This window comes from Artibeus jamaicensis, unplaced genomic scaffold (genome assembly GCF_021234435.1).
Source record: "Artibeus jamaicensis isolate MK-2021 breed Jamaican fruit bat unplaced genomic scaffold, CSHL_Jam_final contig_585, whole genome shotgun sequence".
Taxonomy (NCBI): Eukaryota; Metazoa; Chordata; class Mammalia; order Chiroptera; family Phyllostomidae; genus Artibeus; species Artibeus jamaicensis.
In genome coordinates, this window is record NW_026521894.1 from 1,266,839 (window position 1) to 1,288,333 (window position 21,495).

At 38.6% G+C, this 21,495-nt stretch overlaps 2 pseudogenes; one reads left to right on the forward strand and one right to left on the reverse strand.

Annotated features, from left to right (window-relative positions):
- Positions 1-2,152: 2,152 nt before the first annotated feature.
- LOC128628181 (NXPE family member 1-like) lies at positions 2,153-9,403 on the reverse strand (annotated as a pseudogene).
- A 32-nt stretch (positions 9,404-9,435) lies between these two features.
- On the forward strand, positions 9,436-14,500 carry LOC119043485 (4-trimethylaminobutyraldehyde dehydrogenase-like; annotated as a pseudogene).
- The last annotated feature ends 6,995 nt before the right edge of the window (positions 14,501-21,495 follow it).

Sequence of the window (21,495 nt, forward strand, 5' to 3'; positions counted from 1 at the left end):
GCAAGGAGAGTTCCCCAAGTGTCTGCAATGAGGAACATCTCAAGAGGGAGCCATGTTTGGCCAACAGGGAATATGGAATTAGCATAGGTGGTCTCTGCCCTTAGAATTAAGACTTGGTTCTGAGACCTTAGGGACAGGAAAGCTTCTATTTTTTCCATGATCATTTCTCCTTTGTTATTAGTAAAACATTTAGCTGAAAAAGTCTAGCTTCTTTGGGATAAGCTATAAGAAAGGTATTTTTCATACCTTGATCAAGAAACCAGAAAGAAAAGAGGGTGAGATAGGATTGAAAGTAAAATCTTGTCACAGTTTTTCCCTGTCTCCTGCCCTTGTGCCATCAAAGTGTTTGAATTGGATTTGAATTAGAGTTTCCATGCTATTAAGCCACCCAGCTTGCCCTTCTGAGTCCACCTTGGAAAACCAAGTGTAGGTCTTTCTACAGCAGAGGTTCCCAACCATGGAACAAAGTCCCTTAAAATGATCCCTTAAATATGTGTTTCATGGTCAAGTGATTTGGGGAAATGTTTTATGCTCCATCTTCACTTGAAGGATAGATACTAAAGTTGCCGAAAAGTACTGCAGCAAAGAAATCTGATTATTTTCCCAGAGTGTATGTCACTTATTTTTTCACCAAACAGTTACTGAGAACATCCTCTGTAGTAATCATTGTGCTTGGTTTGTGAAAGAAAGTGGTGGCTCTCAGGGGCTACCTATCATACACAGATGGCCCCAGAGGTACTGCCTACCCACCTAACCTCCTCTCTACCTCACTGTATTCTATCCTCACTGGTTCCCCTGGATTCCTGGAACATTCCAGCCTGCTATTTCCTCAGGTCCTTCTCTCTCTTGGAAATGGTATTTCCCCCAGAATTCACATGGCTCACTTCCTTACTTCATTCACCCATTCTCAGATTGCTGCCCAAGGCAGGCCTTACCTGACCTCTTTTTAAAATAGCACCCACATGCAATTTTGCATGTGATGACATACAAATCCTTTATTCTGATGACTCTGTTACAAACCTATTTGTTTAGGGCTTGTTGTCTTTCTATTCCACTAGAATGTTGAATTTCAAACACCCAGAGCTCTATCTGAAATAAAGAAGGTGCTAACACTATTTATAAACAGAATGACAGAATGGCCAAAAATAGACATTACCTCACAGAGCTTACAGTTTAGCAAAATATATAAAAATATATTGAAAAGTTAATAGTCTAATAAGTATTATGATTGTGAAAGAACAGGAAGCAGTGAAAGAATAAGGAGCTAGCACTTTACCCAGATGTGGAGGAAATGATGTCTAAAAGCCAAGCATGTGAAATGCCAGAGTTGAGAGAAAACATGTCTATTTATAAAATAAAAGTTCAGTTTGACTAGCAGAGAGCAAGGCAGCATAAAAATGAGACAAGAGGCTACAGAACTTGGAAAGTCCTTATAAACATATTAAAGAGTTTGGATTTCATCCTCAGAGCAAGGGGGTTATGTTAAGCGATTTAAGCAAGGAAAAGTAAAAAGTGATTTATGTTTTAGAAACATTAGTCTGGGTGCAGTGTGGAGAATAGACCAAAGAAAACAAGACTCTAGGCAAGAAAACCAGCTCTGAAGATGGTTATAATAACATAATTGAGGCATGTGATGGTTTATACAAGGACAGAGGCAACAGCAGAAAGTAAAATGGCTAGGTTTGGCAGATATTCGAAGGGGGTGCAATTCATAGGATTTGGTGATTCATTTGCTGTGAAGGGTAAAGGAGACTACATAATTCACCACCCCCCTTTTACATTACATGGCATCTATTAACACTGTAGGATTAGTATTCCATGGAATACATTATAGGAAATGCTGGTCTATAAAAAATTACTGAATCTGTAAGTATAGATATTACAAACCATGGAGAACACAGGTGTATACAAAACACATCACTGGTTATATTCCTTTTAGCAAATAGAATGAATAAAACCACAGTAGTAAAAGTGACCAGTATCAGGTCCTGTGGTTTTACTACCAGTTGAACTGACTCTCAGCAATACATCTAACTAAACTAGTCAATATTTATTGACACAATAAAAAAATTTTATTAGAAAAAGTTGTCAGGCAGAGTTGGTCTGAACCAAGTCTACCTCTTTGAATCAATTATTGTATTTGAAGCCCTGTTTACCTGTGGAAAAGACTCTGTTCTTCCTTTCTAAGTTAGGGAATATTTTTATTCCTGCTGGTCACATGGGTCAGGTCTGCATATGTACTTGAGGAGGTTCCTGAACATTTCCACATTTAAGGTTAGGGTCAGGCTACATTCAGAGAAAACCTGGTAGATGCCCATGATCACCCTGTCAGTGACTTAGTTCCTTGCTCTCCAGTGAGCTGACACCCCTTCATGAGCATGGAGCAGGTGAGATAGAGACTGGGCCTTCCAAGGACAGAGCAAAGCTGACAAGGGAGGAGCCATTTTTGAAGTCTGTCACCTTTCCTGAAGCTCCTGCCTTCAGGCTTGGGGGGACACCCCAACCCTAAGGAAATCCCTGCCATCTTCCTTCTTGCATCCCAAGTGGTCCCACACCTCCAGCAGGGTATCTAGCTGATCCCCCTGCAGCAAGCATCTAGAAGGCTGAGGCTGGTGGCTCTGTTATGTGTGGCACCAGAGGTGGTGTTCAAGTGGGTGAAGGGTCTGGGTTGGACATGATTCCCTGTATTCTCACCTCAGTCTCTGCTGGTGAAACTGCTGGATCCAGGGGTGCTTTAGGATGTAGGGTCATTCTGAAGGTGATCCACTGAGTCAGGGTGTTGGGATTCTTAACCTGAAAAAGACTGAAGTACTGATGGAAAAGAGCTATATTAGTAGCAAACAATATGGTTTATTTTTTAAATATAAATTATTGCTTAGTTTAAACACATATCATTGTGATATAAACTGAATTATAACTAGTTTTCAGTTAGAAGTCATTGGCTAAAAAATTAACTATATATCCTGGCTGGCATAGCTCAGTGGATTGAGAGTGGGCCTGAGAACCAAAGGATAGTGGTTCGATCCCCAGTCAGGACACATGCCTGGGTTGCAGGCCAGTTTCCAGCAGGGGACACACGAGAGGCAACCATACATTGATATTTCTCTCCCTGTCTCCTTCCCTTCCCCTCTAAAGATAAATAAATAAAATCTTTAAAAAAATGAACTACATAAAAAAGTACGTTATTTCATAACTGAATTTGAGGTGTTTACTTCTGTCATCCCCTCACTTGACTTATTTTTGCTTATAAAATTCATAACAATATTATAAACAATCTTCAAAGTTTTTTTAAATTTTGATCCTACCTAAGCTTTGCTGTCTTTAATGTTATTTTTATCATAAATATGCTTTATTTTTCCTTCCATGTGTATAGTATCTAGTTGTAATTATACTAAAATATAGTTCTAATACAATTTTGAAGTTAATACCCCATATCATGAACATTTTAATATTGCTACATAGTTTTCATGATAATTATTTTTAATGGTTTTATAATATTCTATCAAGGGGATATGAAATGGGTTGAATACCAACAATATTACTCTATTGGATTATATCTACTTATTTCCATTTGACAACACACTTGGATATTTTCTAAGTCTTCATTTATGGCATTACTTCTTGATGATAGATTCCTCAGAATGAAAGTACCAGTCCATATTTTTTTATAATTCCATAACAAAATTTTTTAGTTACAGTTGACATTCAATATTACATCAGTTTCATGTGTACAGCATAGTGGTTAGACACTTGTATAACTTATAAAGTGATTCACTTAATAAGTCTAGCACCCACCTGGCACTACGCATACTTACTACAATATTATTGACTATATTCTTGCCACTTCATATCTCCATGGATATTTTTAAAGTACCAATTTGTACATCACAATCCTTTTACCTTTTTTACCCAATAATTATTGATTCCATTTAGTTATCGCCATTATATTATTAATATATTTCTTCTTATTCTTAAAGAGTTCTCTTTAACTTTTCCTATAATACTGGTTTGGGGTGGATAAACTCCTGTTGGTTCCCTCTAATGTATTCTTTTTCAGTTATTGTATTCTTCATTTCTGACTGTTTTTATTTGTTTCCTAGCTCTTTGTTGAAGTTCTCACTGAGTTTATCTATTCTTCTCTTGAGTTCCTTGAGCATCCTATGACCAGTGTTTTGAACTCTGTTTCTAGTAGATTGCTCACCTCTATTTTGTTTAGTTTTTTTTCTGGAGATTTTTCATGTTTTTCTTTTTTTATTTTTATTTTTTTTAATTTTTTTTATTGATTATGCTGTTAGAGTTGTTCTATTCCCCCCTTCATTCCCCTCTACCCTACCCCCCATCCCCACCATTACCCCCCCTTTAGTTTATGACCGTGTGTCTCAAGTTCTTTAGATTCTATATTTCCCATGCTATTCTTGCCCCCCATCTATTTTCTGTCTACTGTCTATGCTACTTATTTTCTGTACCTTCTCCCCCCTTCTCCTCCTCCCACTCCCCTGTTGCTAATCCTCCACATGATCTTCATTTCTATTGTTCTGCTCCTGATCTAGCTGTCCTTTTAGTTTGCTTTTGTTTTAGGTGTGGTTCTTAATAACTGTGAGTTTGCTGTCCTTTCACTGTTCATCTTTTTTATCTTCCTTTTCTTAGACAAGTCCCTTTAACATTTCATATAATAAGGGCTTGGTGATGATGAACTCCTTGAATTTGATCTTATCTGAGAAGCACTTTATCTGTCCTTCCATTCTAAATGAAAGCTTTGCTGGATAGAGCAATCTTGGTTGTAGGTCTTTGGATTTCATGACTTGGAATACCTCTTTCCAGCCCCTTCTTGCCTGTAAGGTCTCTTTTGAGAAATCTGCTGACAGTATGATGGGAAATCCTTTGTAGGTGATTGTCCGCTTAGCTCTTGCTGCTTCTAGGATTCTCTCTTTCATTTTAATCTTGGCTAATGTAATTATGATGTGCCTTGGTGTGTTCCTTCTTGGGAAAAACTTCTTTGGGACTCTCTGAGCTTCCTGGATTTCCTGGAAGTCTATTTCCCTTGCCAGATTGGGGAAATTCTCCTTTATTATTTGTTCAAATAAGTTTCCCACTGGTGGCTGTGCCTTTCCCCCTTCTGGTACCCCTATAATTCGGATGTTGGAGCATTTAAAGATATCCTGGAGGTTCCTAAGACTCTTCTCATTTCTTTGAATTCTTGCTTCTTGACTCTTTTCTGTTTGGCCATTATTTACTTTCTTCTGGTCCACTCTATTGATTTGAGTCCCAGTTTCCTTTTCAGTGCTATTGGTTTCCTGTGCAATTCCATTCATTTCAATTAGTTTCGCCTTCATATGTTTGTCTAATTTGTGGCTATAATCAACCAGTTCTGTGAGGATCCTGATCACCAGTGTTTTAAACTGTGCATCTGAGAGTTTTGCTATTTCTTCATCACTTAGATTTATAGGCTCTGGGGCTTTGAGATCTTCTTGAGCCATTTTTGGTCTGTTTGCGCCCTTTAAGTGTGAGGAACAGATCCTTGGACTCCCAGGTTCCTGGGTTGTGACGCTGTATGTGGGGGCGTGGTCAGAGCAGGGAAATGGCGGCACCCTCTGCTGTTTTGCACTGCTGGGTGAGGAGCAGAACCTTAGGTGGTTCACCAGGGCCGGGCCACTCAGAATCGCTGGGTTACGATGCTGTATGTGGAGGTGGGGTCAGAGCAGGGAAATGGCGGCGCCCTCCTTGCCGCTTGCCGCTGGGTCCCGGTCCAATTGCCCACTCCCTCGCTTGTCTATCCGCGCACAAATGCGCGACCACAGTCAACCCGCAGCCCTGCTCCCTCGCTGTTTCCCCGAGGTGGCTAGCTTGGTCGCTCTCTGCTCTCTCAGTCGCTCGCTTGATCGCTCACTAGGTCCAACCCTGCGCCTGGATTCCAGGGGCCTGAGTCCGTCTGACCGAGTTTTCCTGTGCAACCCCGCTCCACCAGCTGCTGGTTTCGCCCCTTACGGGTCAGACTGAAGAATTTGTTGTTAACAGACTTCTGAAAAGTTCAATTTTCTGTGTTCTGGCTGTGTTTTCTGTTGCTAATATTTAATTGTCTCTAAACTTGGTTGTGTGAGAAGACACGGATATCCACCTATGCCTCCATCTTGGCGGAAGTCCTCATGTTTTTCTTTTCTTTTTTTTATTGTTGCTCAAGCACAATTGTCTCCAGTTTAACCCCACCACATGTCCCTTCCCCCCCATCCCCACCTCCTACCCTCAAACCTACTCCATTTGGCTTTGTCTAAGTGTCCTTTGTACATGTTATTTGATGGCCCTTCCCCTATTATCCCTCTCTCCACTCCTCTCTGGTAACTGTTAGTTTGTTCTTCATTTCAGTGCCTCTAGTTATATTTTGCTTCCTTGTTTGTTTTGTTGATTAGGTTCTACTTATAGGTGAGATCATATTGTTTTTCTCTTTCACCACCTGGCTTATTTCACTTAGCAAAATGCTTTCCAGATATATCCATGTTTTTGCAAAGGGTAGGAGCTCCTTTCTTTCTGTTGCATAGTATTCCATTGTTTTTTTCATTTAGAATATGTTTCTTTGTTTTGTCGCTTTGGTTGCCTCTGTCTGTGTGTTTCTTTGTGGTAGGTAGACCTGCTATATCTCCCAGTTTTGGCAGGGTGGCTTTATGTAGCAGCTATCCTGTGGGACCCTTTGGCACCATCTGCCTTGTCACCTGAACCAAGTGTTTCAGGGGTGCCCCTTGTGTATGTTGTGGGCGTCCTCCTCTTCTAATTGAAACTTGATGGCTGTTTTCACAACTGTTGATAGACTGACCCTCAGGCTGACTGGCTGTGAAGACTGGCTGTGACTACAGCAGACAAACTGTAGTGCATAGGCTGAGCCCACAGAGTGGGATTCACTTTAGCAAGATTCTGGTACCTGCCAAGTCCACCCTTTGGATATGTCATTTATGGAGCTAATTGGATTGTGCACTGATGTGGTCTAAAACTGGCCACTAGATGTGTTGGTTCTGGGGCTTGTTGGAAGGAGCTCTGGTGTGGACCCAGTAAGCTGCTACCTGTGCCTGGCCCTGGGCCATGTGGAAGGAGCTATAAAGTAATCCATGGTTTGTAGCTCCCTCTGCTAAACTTGGAGACACTTGGGAGAGACTATTTTATGAACTGGGATGACTAGCACTAGTGCCACAAGCTGCTTGGTAAGCAGTTCAGGGCATGCTGAGTCTAGGAACAGTTTATTTGGGGTTTGTAGACCTTTGAAAAAATTTTTTAAAAATCCGCAGTATGGGTGAGGCTAGCTACTTGTGAGGAATAATCAATGAAAGAGGTTCCAGCTAGTTTGCAGATTAATGAGGCAGGGTCTCAGGGAGTCACCAGGGTGGGGTGAACTGTGTTAGCCAAGTTGATGAAGATTGAGATATGGTGCCCACCCATACCTGCTTGCCGGCTGGAACAAAAGAACAGTGGTGTCTGCCAATGTGTCTGTCTGGGAGAAAGGTGCCCCTCCAGACTTCATCCTGAAGCTAAACTATCAGTTATTTCTCACATGTTCCTGGTACTTTTTGACCTGCTATCCCTTTCCTGGTGTTTAGGGTGGGTGTTTGTGAGCAAGTGAGTCTCCATGGGCTCTTTAAGAGGACACCTAGGTCTACAGAAGCCCTCCATTTCACCTGTATGGAATCCCTGCTTTTCATAGTCAGATAGTGTGGGAACTCCTCTTCCCAGCACTAGTACTCTGAAGCAGGTCATTCTTGTTTCTCAGAGGACACCTCCAAGCCAAGATATCCCTCCCAATTTTTAACTGCCACACATTGGTGTGGGCATTTCATGTCTCCACCCCTCCTACCACTCTTGACATGTTTTTTTCTTTATATACTTAGTTATAGGACTTCTGTTCAGCTGGTGTTCAGGTGGTTCTCAAAGGTAATAGTTCTATAATTTGGTTTTAATTTTTATGTAATCATAAGAGCAGATGAGCACATCATTTACCTCCTCTATCATCTTCACCAGTAGTCTCTTGATTGTACATATATTATTGAATTTACTAATACATTAGTCAAAGAACATGAACATTTTTTATTATTCTTGACTGTCAAATACATTCTCAAAATAAGAGTTTATATTGCCACCAGCAATGTGTATGATTACCTGTCATGATACTTTGTGTTTCATTGGTCATCATAGCAAAAAAAAAAAAAAGTGTATCAGTTATGAACAATGCTCCTTAGCAATAGTACTAAGACAAATATTTGGCCAAATGAATGCTATTATATTTATCTGGACAATGAGGTGACTGGAGGAAATGTACCCCTGATTTAAAGTCTGTTCAATTCCAGGAGTCTTCTATGCCCCGTGGAGGTACATTTAGCTGTTGGCCTAAAATGAAGTGGATGAGCTGGACAGAAAACTAACCCATTTGTTTTGTTCATTGATTTGCTTTTTTTTGTTACTTTGTTTAAGTTCATTGCTCTTTAATATTTATATGAAAAGGCTTGAAGCCCACATATACTATTTCCTTCTCATAACTATTATAAAAAATTTTCAGAACAACATAGCAGCACAATTTACAATAGCCAAGAAATGGAAGCAACCTAAGTGCCTATCAGTAAATGAATGGATCAAAAACCTATGGTACATTAACACAATGGAATTGACAATATATTTAGTTGTAATGAAACAATTATATAGCATCACATATATCATGTTCTAATAGATAGTTGTTTGAGTGAAAGATTTATAGAAAAATCTATTTTTTATTTTATTTTTTCAATTACAGTTTACATCCAATGTTGTCTTATATTAGTTCTTGTTGTACAGCATGGTGGTTAGATAATTATATGCTTTACAAAGTGTTCCCACTGATATTTCAAGTACCTACCTGGCACTGTACATAGTTATTACAATATTATTGATTATATTTCTTACTCTATACTTTACATTCTCATGACCATTTTTTAACCACCAGTCTGTACTTCCTAATCCTTTCATCTTTTTTACCCAATCTCCTAACCCCCTTCCCCTCTGGCAACTATCAGTCTGTTCTCTGTATCTGTGAGTCTGTCTCAATTTTGTTTGTTCATCCATTTTGTTCTTTAGATTCTACATATAAGTGAAATCATATGTACAAAATACATCTTCTGACTGATGACTTTGGATATCTTAATGCTCAGCAAGAGAAAGGGATTGTACTTGGATACCTCAAATGACTAAAATCTTCCTTACAAAATCCAACAACTTAAATATTTTTGCTTAAATTATAAAACATTGTCATTAAAACTATTTGTGAAAGACCCAAGATGGTGGAGGACTAAGTGAAAGCTACACTAATCTCCTCCTAGGACCAATCTGGAATTACAACTAAATTGTAGAGAAATTACCTTGAATAACCAACTGGAGAGAAGCTGTGAACAGTCATTTTGAGCAATAGCTGAGAGAAGCCTTACAATCATGGACAGTAAGGAGAAAACCCTGCTGCACAATGTGCCTGGTAGGGAGTGTGGAGGTGACACAAGAGGGCTGGCTGGGCTCCCATGGGAAGCAGCTGAAGTTTTGGAGGATTATTTCAGTGGCTGGGGGCTATTCCTGAGAAATGTAAGGTCTAAACCCCAAGCTGGGCTCCCCAGTCTACAGCATCAGAGCTGGAAAGGAATCCAGATAACAACCAGCTGTGAACAGCAGCAGGGGTTCTCTTGGCTAGGGAGAGACAGCTGAAGAAGTAAAGAGCCTTTTTAAAGGGCCATACACAATATTTTGTTCGTAGCCACTTACAAACAAAACAGAAGGCAGAAATGAACTAGAGACACCTGAGGAGAGTCTAGGATTGGTGGCTCTAGGGAGAGAACTGAGGGAACAGCCACTAGGATGTATGTGATGAATCATTTAACAAACTGCAGAGGCCATCTCTCTCAGGCAGAGCGCTCATCTCTGAACGGTATAAGCCTGATAGGAAACAATAGTCCTCTCTGAAGGAATTACTCTGCCCCACCCTGTGACACTTAAACTTGACTGATGATTACAGCTTGATTAGATTAACAACTGGTCAGTTTGATGGCTGATTAGTTTAACATCTGAGGTGGAAAATTCAAAGCAGCCAAAATGAGAAGACAAAGAAAGAGACACAAAGTGAAAGAAGAGAATTTTCCAGAACTAGATGAAATGGAAGTAAGCAATTTACCAGATACAGTTTAGAGTACTGATTATAAGGATATTCAACAACAAGAAGAAAGAGATAAAAACTATAAAAAAGGACCAGCCAGAAATAAAGAATGCAATATCTGAGACAAATAATACACTGGAAGGAAAAAAAATAGGTTAGATGAAGCAGAGGATAAAAATCAGGGTTTTAGAAGAGAGGGTAGAAAAATACAATCAGGCAGAGCAGCAAAAAGAAAACGAAATTGAAAAAAATGAGGATAGCTTAAGAAATATCTTGGACAACATGAAGAATAATAATATCCATATCATGGGACTACGAGAAGGAGAAAAGAATGAGCAAGGGGTTGAGAACCTATTTGAAGAAATAATAACAGAAAACTTCCCTAATCTGGTGAAGGAAAATGTCACACAGGGCCAGGAAGCTCATAGAATGGCAAACAAGTTGGACCCAAAGAGGCCTACACTGAGACATACCATAATTAAAATGGCAAGGCTTAAATACAAGGAGATAATCCTAACAAACACAAGAGAAAAGCAGGGAATTAACCTACAAGCCAGTACCAATTAGACTCTCATCTGATTACTCATCAGAAACATTTCAGGCCAGAAGGGACTGGTGTGAAATACTCAAGGTGATGAAAAGCAATGTCCTACAACCAAGACTATTTTACCAGCACGGCTATTATTTAAAACTGAAAGAGAAATAGGGAGCTTCTCAGTCAAGGAAAAGATAAAGGAGTTTGTTAACCAAGCCAATACTGCAATAAATGTTAAAGGGTTTGCTTTAAAAAGAAGAAAAACAAGAAAAAGAGAAAGGGCAAAAAACCCAGAGAAAAGCAATCCAACAATAAAATGGCACTACACGTGTATCTATCAATAATTACTGTAAATGTAAATGGCTTAAATGCCCCAACCAAAAGACATAGGATAGCTGAATGGATAAGAAAACATGACGCTACCTATGCTGCCTCCAAGAGACCCATCTCAGGTAGAAAGATACACACAGACTAAAAGTAAAGGGTTGGAAAAGTGTATTTCATGCAAATGGAAAAGGAAAAAAACACTAGGGTAGCAGTACTTTTATTTGATAAAATACACTCTAAAACCAAGCTATAGTAAGAGACAAAGGATACTACATAAAGAGAACAATCCAACAAGAGGATATAACCCTAGTAAGCACTTATGCATCCAACATAGGAGCACCAAAATATGTAAAGTAAATCTCGATGGACACAAAAGGAAAGATGAACAGAAATACAGTCATAGGTGGTAGTTTTAACACCCCATTGACTTCAATGGATAGATCTTCTAGGTAGAAAATCAAGGAGACAGCAGCCTTAACAGACACACTAGATCTGATTAATTTAATTCTTATCTTCCCAGCATTTCACCCCAAAGCAGCAGAATATACATACTTTTCAAGTGCACATGGAACAGTTTCTAGTATAGACCACATGTTAGGACACAAAACATGTCTCAGTAAATTTAAGAAGATTGAAATCAAATCAAGCATCTTCTCCCACCAAAATGCTATGAAACTAGAAATCAGTCACAAGAATACTGAAAAACATGCAAAGACATGGAAGCTAAATAACATGTTATTAAACAATAAGTGGAATAAAAAGGAGATTAAGAAAGAAATCAAAAGATACTTTGAAACAAATGAAAAAGAGGACACAACAATCTAAAATCTATGGGGCACTGGGAAAGTGATCTTAGGAGGGAAATTCACAGCATTACAGGCCTATCTCAAAAAATAAGAAAAAGCTCAAATAAACAATCTAACTTCACACTTGAAGGAATTTGAAAATGAACAACAAATAAAGCCCAAAGTGAGTAGAATGAAGGAAATAATAAAGATCAGAGCAAAAATAAATGAAATAGATTTTAAAAAATTATACAAAAGATCAATGAATCCAAGAGCTGTTCTTTGAAGAAATAAATAAGGTTGACAAACCTTTAACCAGACTCATCAAGAAAAAAGAGAAAGAACCAAAATAAATAAAATCAAAAATTAAAGAGGATAAATAACAACTGACACCAAAGAAATACAAAGGATTGTAAGAAAATATCATGAACAATTATATGCCAGCAAACTAGACAATGTGGACAAAATGGATAAATTTCTAGAAACATATAATTTTCCAAAAATTAAATCAGGAAGAATCAGAGAATCTGAATGGAGAGATTACACCCAGTATAATTAAAGCTGAAATAAAAAACACTCCCAAAAAACAAAAGCCCTGGACCAGATGGCTTCACAGGTGAATTTTACCAAACATTCTGAGAAGAACTAATACCTCTCCTCCTCAAACTATTTCATGAAATTCAAGAAGAGGAAAGTCTCCCAAACTCATTTTATAAAGCCAGCATTATCCATAATTCCAACAACAGAAAAAGACACTACAGAGAAAGAAAATAGTTCATCAATATCCCTGATGAACTTAGATGCTAAAATCCTCAACAAAATGTTAGCAAACTGAATACAGCAATGCACCAAAAAGATCATACACCATGATATAGTGGGATTTATTCCTGGAATGCAAAGGTGGCAAAACATTTGTAAATCAATAAATGTGATTCACTACATAAACAAAATGAAGGATAAAAACTACATGATCATATCAATAGATACAGAAAAAGCTTTTGATAAAATCCAGCACCTATTTATGATATAAAAAAGAAGCTCTCAGTAAAGTGGGAATACAGGAATATACCTAAACATAATAAAAGCCATATATGACAAACTGCCAGCATCATACTCAATGGGAAAAAATTACACATTCCCTTTAAGATGGAGAACCTCTCCCTGCATGTTGCCTCAGGCTGGCCTGGCAGTGCTTCCCTCACTTCTGCTGTCTCCTTGAGCACTGCACTGGCACCTTCCTCCTTTTGCAGCCACAACTACCCTGGTGGAGGCCATGTGGAGCCTAGGGATTCCTCCTGCAGTGAGAAGGCATCTGAGCCAGCCACTAGCCTGGTGATAGCTACTTTCACATGTTCAGAAGAAAATGTGAATTTGGCTGTTAAAGATACAAAGGCTACCTTTAAGATATAAAGTAAGAAATCTGGCCTGGATGGTGGCCCAATCCTCGTGGAGGCCACCAGGATCATACGGAGCAGAAGGAAGAAATCGCTGCTGTGGAGATGGTCAACAATGGTAAGTCCGCCTTTGAAGCCACTGGGACATTGACACCTCCTGGCAGTGCCTGGAGTATACCCAGACCTGGCTGGCTTCATGACCAGTGAGCATATCCGGCTCCCAGGTGGGTCCTTTGGTTATACCAGACGGGGGCTTCTGGGCATGTGCTTGGGCATAGGGGCCTGGAACTACCCCTTTTAGATTGCCTGCTGGAAATCAGCCCCAGCCTTGGCTTGTGGAAACTCTGCGACCTTTAAGCTGTCCCCCTTCATGCCTGTGTCCATTCTGCTGCTGGTTGAGATCTACACCAAGGCTAGGGTGGCCCTCCCCGCAGACCTCTTCAACATAGTGCAAGGAGGGGCCACCACTGGCCAGGTCCTGTGTCAGCAATGTAATGTGGCCAAAGTCTCCTTCACTGGAAGTGTGCCCACCCACGCAAAGGACATGGAGATGTCGGTGAAAGGAACCATGCCCCTCACCTTGGAGCTCAAAGTCAAGTCTCCACTGATCATTTTCTCAGACTGTGACCTGGAGAACACCGGGAAGGGGTGTTGATAACCAACTTCCTCATGCAGGGTGAGGTTTGTTGTAACAGCACAACTGTGTTTGCACAAAAGCAGATTGTGGGCAAATTCACAAAGCAAATGGTGAAACAGACCCATAGGATAAAAATTGGAGACCCCCTTCTGGAAGACACCAGAATGGCCTGGCCCCTTCATCAACTGGCCACACCTGGAACACATCCTTGAGTTTGTTAAAATGGCCAATGAGCAGGTAGCTAAAGTGTTGTGTGGGGGAGACCTGTACACACCTGAAGATCCCAGATTAAAGGATGGCTATTACACGAGATCCTGTGTGTTGACTAACTGCAGAGACAATGTGATGTGTGTGAAAGAGGAGCTCTTTGGTCCAATTATGTCCATCCTGTCATTGGACACTGAAGCTGAAAAGAGCCAACAACACCCTTTTGGACTGGCCGGCAGTGTTTTCACCAGGGACTCCCAGCACGCTCACTGAGTGGTGACTGAACTGCAGGCCAGGGTCTGCTACATAAACAATTATGACATCAGCCCTGTGGAGTTGCCCTTCAGTGGATATAAGAAGTCAGGGCTTGGCAGAGAAAACAACCAAGTGACCATCAAGTATTATTCACAACTAAAGACTATCTGTGTAGAAATGGCTGATGTGGAGTATACTTTTTTAAAGTGGAGGTGAAGCCTGTGGATGCTCCAGCCAAGGACCCGTGAGAGCAGCTCTCAGCCAGAGTGCAATTGTGAAGAATATGAGTCTAGCCCAGCACCTCTCCCCACGACTCAGTCATTCTTCCTAATTGAAAGTGTGCAGAAGAGTCATGATTCTCCACAATTCAAGTTTCTGTGTGACCCCAAACAGCAGTAACACACTTCTGAGGACAGGCTGGGATTCTGGCTCTTTCCCAGACTCAACTCCCACCTGTGTCCTCTCTCTAGCTTCCTATAAAGAACTTGCTCCTTTTAGGTGCCTGGTAGGCTCAGGTTGGATGACTTCAGGTCACTGACATGTTTTAAACTCTGGCCCCTTGTCACTTCATTGTGAAGCTGACAGCTGGGACAGAGAAGGGTTCAGACCCTGGATGAGTCCATCCCTGTGAACATTAACTTTCCAGAGAAAGCATTGTGTTCCCCCCGGGCTACATCTTTGACCTCTAGCTTGCTCTCCTGTGACACAGCAGTTTCCTATTAAATAGGTTATTTCCATGCCAACGCACTGTACTGGAATTAAATAAATCACATGTTAAAAAAAAAGATTGGGACCAAGACCAGGACATCTGCTTTCACCTCTCTTATTCAACACAGTACTAGAAGTCCTAGACACAGCAATCAGATAATAAAAAGAAAAAAAAGGCATACAGATTGGAAAGGAAGAAGCAAAATTATCTTTATTTGCAGATGACATGATACTGTACATGGAAAACTCCAAAGATTCCACCAAGAAACTACTAGAACAGATAAATCAATTCAGCAAAGTGGCAGAATGCAAAATCACTATGTGGAAATCAGTTGCATTTTCATATGCCAATAATGAACTAACAGAAAGAAAAATTAAGACAACAACCCCATTCACAATTGCTTCAAGAAGAATAAAATACTTAGGAATAAACCTAACCAAGAATGTAAAAGACCTATACTCAAAAAATTCTAAGACACTGAAGAAATAAACTGAAGATACAAATAAGTGGAAGTACATACCATATCATAGATAGGAAGAATTAACATTATTAAAATGTCCATTCTACCCAAAGCAATCTATAAATTTAATACAATTTCTATCAAGATTTCAATGATGTATTTCACAGAACTAGAACAAATATTTTAAGAATTTATATGGAAATACAAAGGCCCTGAGATAGAAAGAGGCCCAGTGATCCTGAGAAAGAACAAAGTTTCAGAAATTATGCTACCTGATATTAAACTATACTACAAGGCCATAGTAATCAAAACAGCTTGGTAGTGACATAAAAACAGACACATAGATCAATGGAACAGAATAGAGAGCCCAGAAATAAACCCACACCTTTACAGTCAATTAATATTTGACACAGGGTGCAAGCACAAACAATGGGCTAAAGATAGTTATTCAATAAATGGTATTGGGGAAATTGGACAGGTATGTGCAGAAAAATGAAACTAGACCACATTCGTATACCACACACAAGAATAAATTCAAGATGGATCAAGGACTTAAATGTTAGACCCAATAAATTCAAGATGGACCAAAGACTTAAATGTTAGACCCAAGGCCATAAAAACGTTATGCTTTCTTCCTAGAAGAAAACATAAGCAGGAAAATGTTGGACATTGCTCATAGAAATTTTTTTATCAGATATATCTCCCCAGCAAGGAAAACAAAATAAAAAATTAAAGAAATGGGACTTCATCAAACTAAAAAGTTTTTGCATAGCAAACGAAATCATCAACAAAATAAAAAGACAACCCACAGAATGTTAGAACATATTCACTGGTACATTTGATAAGGGGTTAATACCCAAAATTTATAAAGTGCTTACAAAATTTAACACCAGAAAGAACCCAAACAACTCAATTAAAAAATGGGCAAAAGGCTTGAATAGACACGTCTCCAAAGAGGATGTACAGATGGTTAATAGACATATGAAAAGATGCTTACTCAAAGTCACTAGTCATCAGAGAAATGCAAAAAAACCCCACAATGAAATAGTACCACACACCTGTCAGAATGGCTATCCAAAATCAACAAACAACAAGTTCTGGTGAGGATGGGAAGAAGGGGGAACACTTTTGTACTGTTGGTGGGAATGCAGATTGGTGCAGCCACCACGGAAAGCAGGGTGGAGATATCTCAAAAAATTAAAATGGATCTGCCTTTTGACCCAATGACCCCACTTCTGGGAATATATCAGAAGGAACCAAAAATGCTAATTAGAAAGAACATGAGCACCTGTATATTCATTGAAGAGTTATTTACAATCACCAAGATACAAAAGCAGCCCAAGTATCCATCAGTACATGAGTGGATAAAACAACTACGGGACATTTACACAATAGGATTCTACTTGTACATAAAAAAGAAGAAAACATTGCCCTTTGCAACAGTATTAATGGAGAACATTATGCTGAGTGAAATAAGCCAGTCAGAGAAAGACAAACACCATATGATTTCACTCCTATGTGGAATCTGATGAACAAATGGAACTAGCATGCAAAACAGAGACAGACTTATAAATGGAGAAATGATGACAGCTAGTGGGGTGGAGGAGATGAAGTTAGAGGTGGAGGGATTGAGCAAAAAGTAAAAAGGACTCATGGACAAGAACAACAGTGAGGTGCTTGCTGGGAGTAGGGTGGTATAAGAGAACTGAATGGTAATGAAAAATATATATTAAAAATTATATATTTTTAAAAAGCTATTTGCAGCCCTGTGTGGTGTAGCTCAGTGGATTGAGTGAGGGCTTCAAACCAAAAGGTTGCCAGTTCTATTCTGAGTCAGAGCACATGCCTGGGTTGCGGGCCAGGTCCTCAGTAGAGGACATGTGAGAGACGACCACACATGGGTGTTTCTTTCCCTCTATTTGTCCTTCCCTTCCCCTCTCTGTAAAAGTAAATAAATAAAACCTTAAAAAAAAATAAAGCCATTTGCAAATTTTACAAGTGAAAATGGAGACCTACTATTATTTTACATTACATTTATTTCAATACCTGTGTGTTTCAACTTTAGCTTCCCTTGAATACTTGTTTCATTTCCTCTGAATGGTCTCTTTCTTTTGCCCAACTTTAAAATTTTGGTTTCAATGCTTTTTTATTTCTCAATTAATATCACTCCTTTATATAATAAGCATTATAACGTTTAGTCTCTCAGTTTCACACCAAATAAGTTTACTAATTTACTGCTTGACATTTTTAGAGGTAATTACCATGTTTTTCAGACCATAAAGACACACCTAGGTTTTAGAGGAGGAAAATAGGGGGAAATTTTTTGAAGCAAAAAATGTATTAAAATATTTAATAACATAAATAACATAATATTTCACCAATGTAAATGTAAACAGAACTCTTTTATAACAGATTAGAGTTAACTCTCTTCTAGTGTGTCCAGAGGGTACACACTCGCCAACATCTTTATTTTAGCCCAGTAATACCATTCTGGTGCTTAAGCAAGCAAGTCTGTGGTAATTTGTTACAGCATCAATAGAAAACTAATACAGTTATAACTGCTATTTTAAAGTCTTTGATAATTCTAACATCTATGTTATCTCAGTGTTGGTGACTGTTGTTGATTCCCTTCCAGATTGATTTTCCTGGTTCTTCATATGCTGAATAGTTTTGGCCCGCATTCTTCACATTTTGAATATTATGCTTTGCAATTATGAATCTTGTTTAAAACTTTGTTTTGTTTTCCTAATCAAGCAACTTATGTAGTTTAGGCCACAAGTTTCAATCCACCATTTGTGGGCTCTAGTTCCAAGGTCAATTCAGTTCTCATATCCTTTACTGTGCTATTTAAATTTGTCCTATGTGTGTGATAGCCAGTGGCCAGTCTGGGACCTGGGCCATGATCCAGTCTGTAGTTTAATTCCCAAAGCCTTTGGTGTGCTATTCAGGGTAACATCAACTCATGCTCAAGTCAGAGTTGAGTCCAGAAATTTCTCCACTACTTTATGGAATAGCTCTTTTGAGCTTTGCATTCTCTGTGATCTTCCAAACCTCCTTTGGGGTCCCTGACAAATGGGGCAGCAAGAAGGTTTCCCAGCCTGAGTGGGGAACCTACACGCTTCCCCAGATGTCCTGTAGCACCTGAGATTAGGTAGGAACACTTGAGCAAGTTCTGACAAAGAAAATCTAAGCACCATATTGACTTTTAAACTCTTAAGAAAAATATTGTTTGGATAAGATTCATTGTGTAATGAGATTTTAAACAGAAATATAGTAAAGGGAGGAGGACTTTTATTATATATTTTAAGTTCACAAGTAGTTGTCAAGAATAATAGAGAAATGTCATGCACTTTTTATGCAGTTTCCCTAATGGTGACATCTTGCAAAATTCTAGTAAAATATCACAACCAGGATATTGGCACTGATATAGTCAAGATACAGAACATTTTCATAGCCACAAGGTTCCTTTATGTTGCCTTTTTTTTAGCCACACTTATTTCCTCTTACTTCCACCCCTCCCTAGTCCTTTAACCTCTGGCAGCTGTTTTTCTGTTCTTTATTTCAATAATTTATCATTTCAAAAATAGTATGTAATGTATGAGCCATAAATATGAGCAAGGAACAACAAATAATTCTGTACTAGACCATTAAATTAGGCATATAAAAAGGAAAGTCTTTTTATAATAGTAGTAGCAGTGCTAGGATCAGCATTCAATGCTCAATTTCACTCTTAGCCCAGTTGACTCATTATCTCAATAAACTGTTTCATATATATATTTCAGATTTACATATATCAGGGATTATACTTAATAAATATTGAATATATATACTTCAAATACACACATATATATATGCTATATTGGACCTTTCTTAGATGACTCAAAGAACTTTTATTTTCCATAATACAGCTGACTTAATATCATTAATTACTGTAACTATTCCTTTTCTCTATGATTTTCTAACCTGATGGTTTCATAGAGTCATTGACTAGAGACTTTTGAGGAACTTGGCTTACAGTCTCTTTTTCATCACTGAAAGTCCTGACAATCTCCATGTAAACTTCAATGTTCAAAAAAGCAACACCTCCAATATCTAGATCTATTTATTTCATAGGCTTTTGGCTCAGAAGGTCTAAGAGTAGTCAAATGGTAATTCAACTTCCTGTCCCCCTGCCCAACATAAGTGTACCCACACTTTTATTTCCTACTTCCTATTTATTTGTTAGATTTTTTTCACAAGAATTCAAATGTATGCAAGTATCTCTCATGTTGAAAAAGGAAATAATTTTAAGCCTCCTATTTCCCCTTTAATTACTATCATAACTCATTTATTACCCAATCTTATCCAGTTGTGCTTTTCAAGAGTCCTTATGCTCACTTTCTCTCTTACCACTCACTTCTCACCTCTCAAACCATTGTTTGTCTTTTTCCTCCTGAGGGCAATATCATCAGCAACTTTTTCTTTTCCTTCTACAGCTCACCCTAGGAAATGTCAGAGACTCCAATAACATGAGCTGCCATTTATATTCCTATGCTTCCTAAATCTGTTTTTCTAAATCAGGTCATTCTCAGCATTAAATTTGTATATGCAACAGTCTACTAAAGCAACATCTTCATTTAGATTACCTAAAAATACCTGAAAAATAGATTGTTCATATCTAAGCTTATCTTTTATCTACCAAAACTATTTCTCCCACTCTGCCCTATTCTTCAATGAATGGCATTACCAGCCATTCAGTCACACATACCTGGAAAAATCCCCACATAATCCACCTCTTCTCCCCAACAGCTAGTCACTAGTCCAATCAATTCTACCTCAAATTCATTGACTTTTCTTCATCATCATCGTTAGTATCTCACTTCAGATCACTGGAAGTCTTTACTTAGTTATTTAACAGTCATTTATTATATGCTAGACACTGCTCTGGGAACTTGGGGTATACCAAAAAGTAAATGCAGGTGAAAATCCTTACTCTTATGGAGGTTATCTTATAGTATATCAAGATAGACAATAATCATAATAAATAAATTATACAGCATTTTAAACAAATAAATAAATTATACAGCATTTTAGAAAGTAAAAACTATTGTTGGAAAAAGAGTGAAGCAAATGCCAAGAGATGGAGATGAAGCTTTTTCTAGTGTGAAATAAAGAAGATGACATTTGAGCAAAAACTTGAAGGAAGAGAGTGTTAGCTATGTGAAAACCTAGAGGAAGAATAGGCAGTGAAAACAGAGCAACAGTATCTTAAACCATCTTAAGCAGGTATCCATGCCCTTTAATTAAATGAGACTAACTGAGACACTGACAAGTAGTTTGGGCCTAACCTGCTGTATGAGGAACACTGAAGATGGTTAGAGTAACATACCCGAATTTTCATTTTATAAATACAATCTCAGATTCTTGAACACAGATGATATATTTGTGTATCTCTAATGTCTGGCACACAATCTATACTCAGCAAATGTAGTTGAACAAATGATTAAAGCATGCTGAGACTGGAGGAAGGGAAATAAATTAGAAGACTATTTCAATACCATAGATGAGAAAGGACAAAGGATTAGACTAAAGAAAGACAAAGAGGATGGATGGAAAATAGAATGGATTTGAGAAGAAAGTAGAATTTATGAGAATTAGTGGCTAATTGTTTGTGGAGAGTTTTGGTTGGATTGACTAATCAGCTGTGACAACATAGGAGAGTTAGGAGAAAGAGCAGGAAATTTGTTTTCCTTTGATGGTGGTTTTTTGTTTTTGCCAAGGAGGGTGATGGGGGAGATGATAGATTCAGTGTGGATTTCTGTGTTGGTAACACTAGTAGATGACTGAGGTGGAGATACCTGATGAACAGCACATATCTCAAGAGTGGAAGACAGAAGAGATCTTAGCTCTCTGAGTACATAGGCAGAGATTCTCAAACTTTAGCAGGCAAAAGAATCTGCTGGGGAGCTTGTTATACTTCATAATCTTTTTAAGTATATTACATTGATTATGCTATTGCAGTTGTCCTATTTTTCTCCTCTTTATCCTCCTCCACTCTGCACC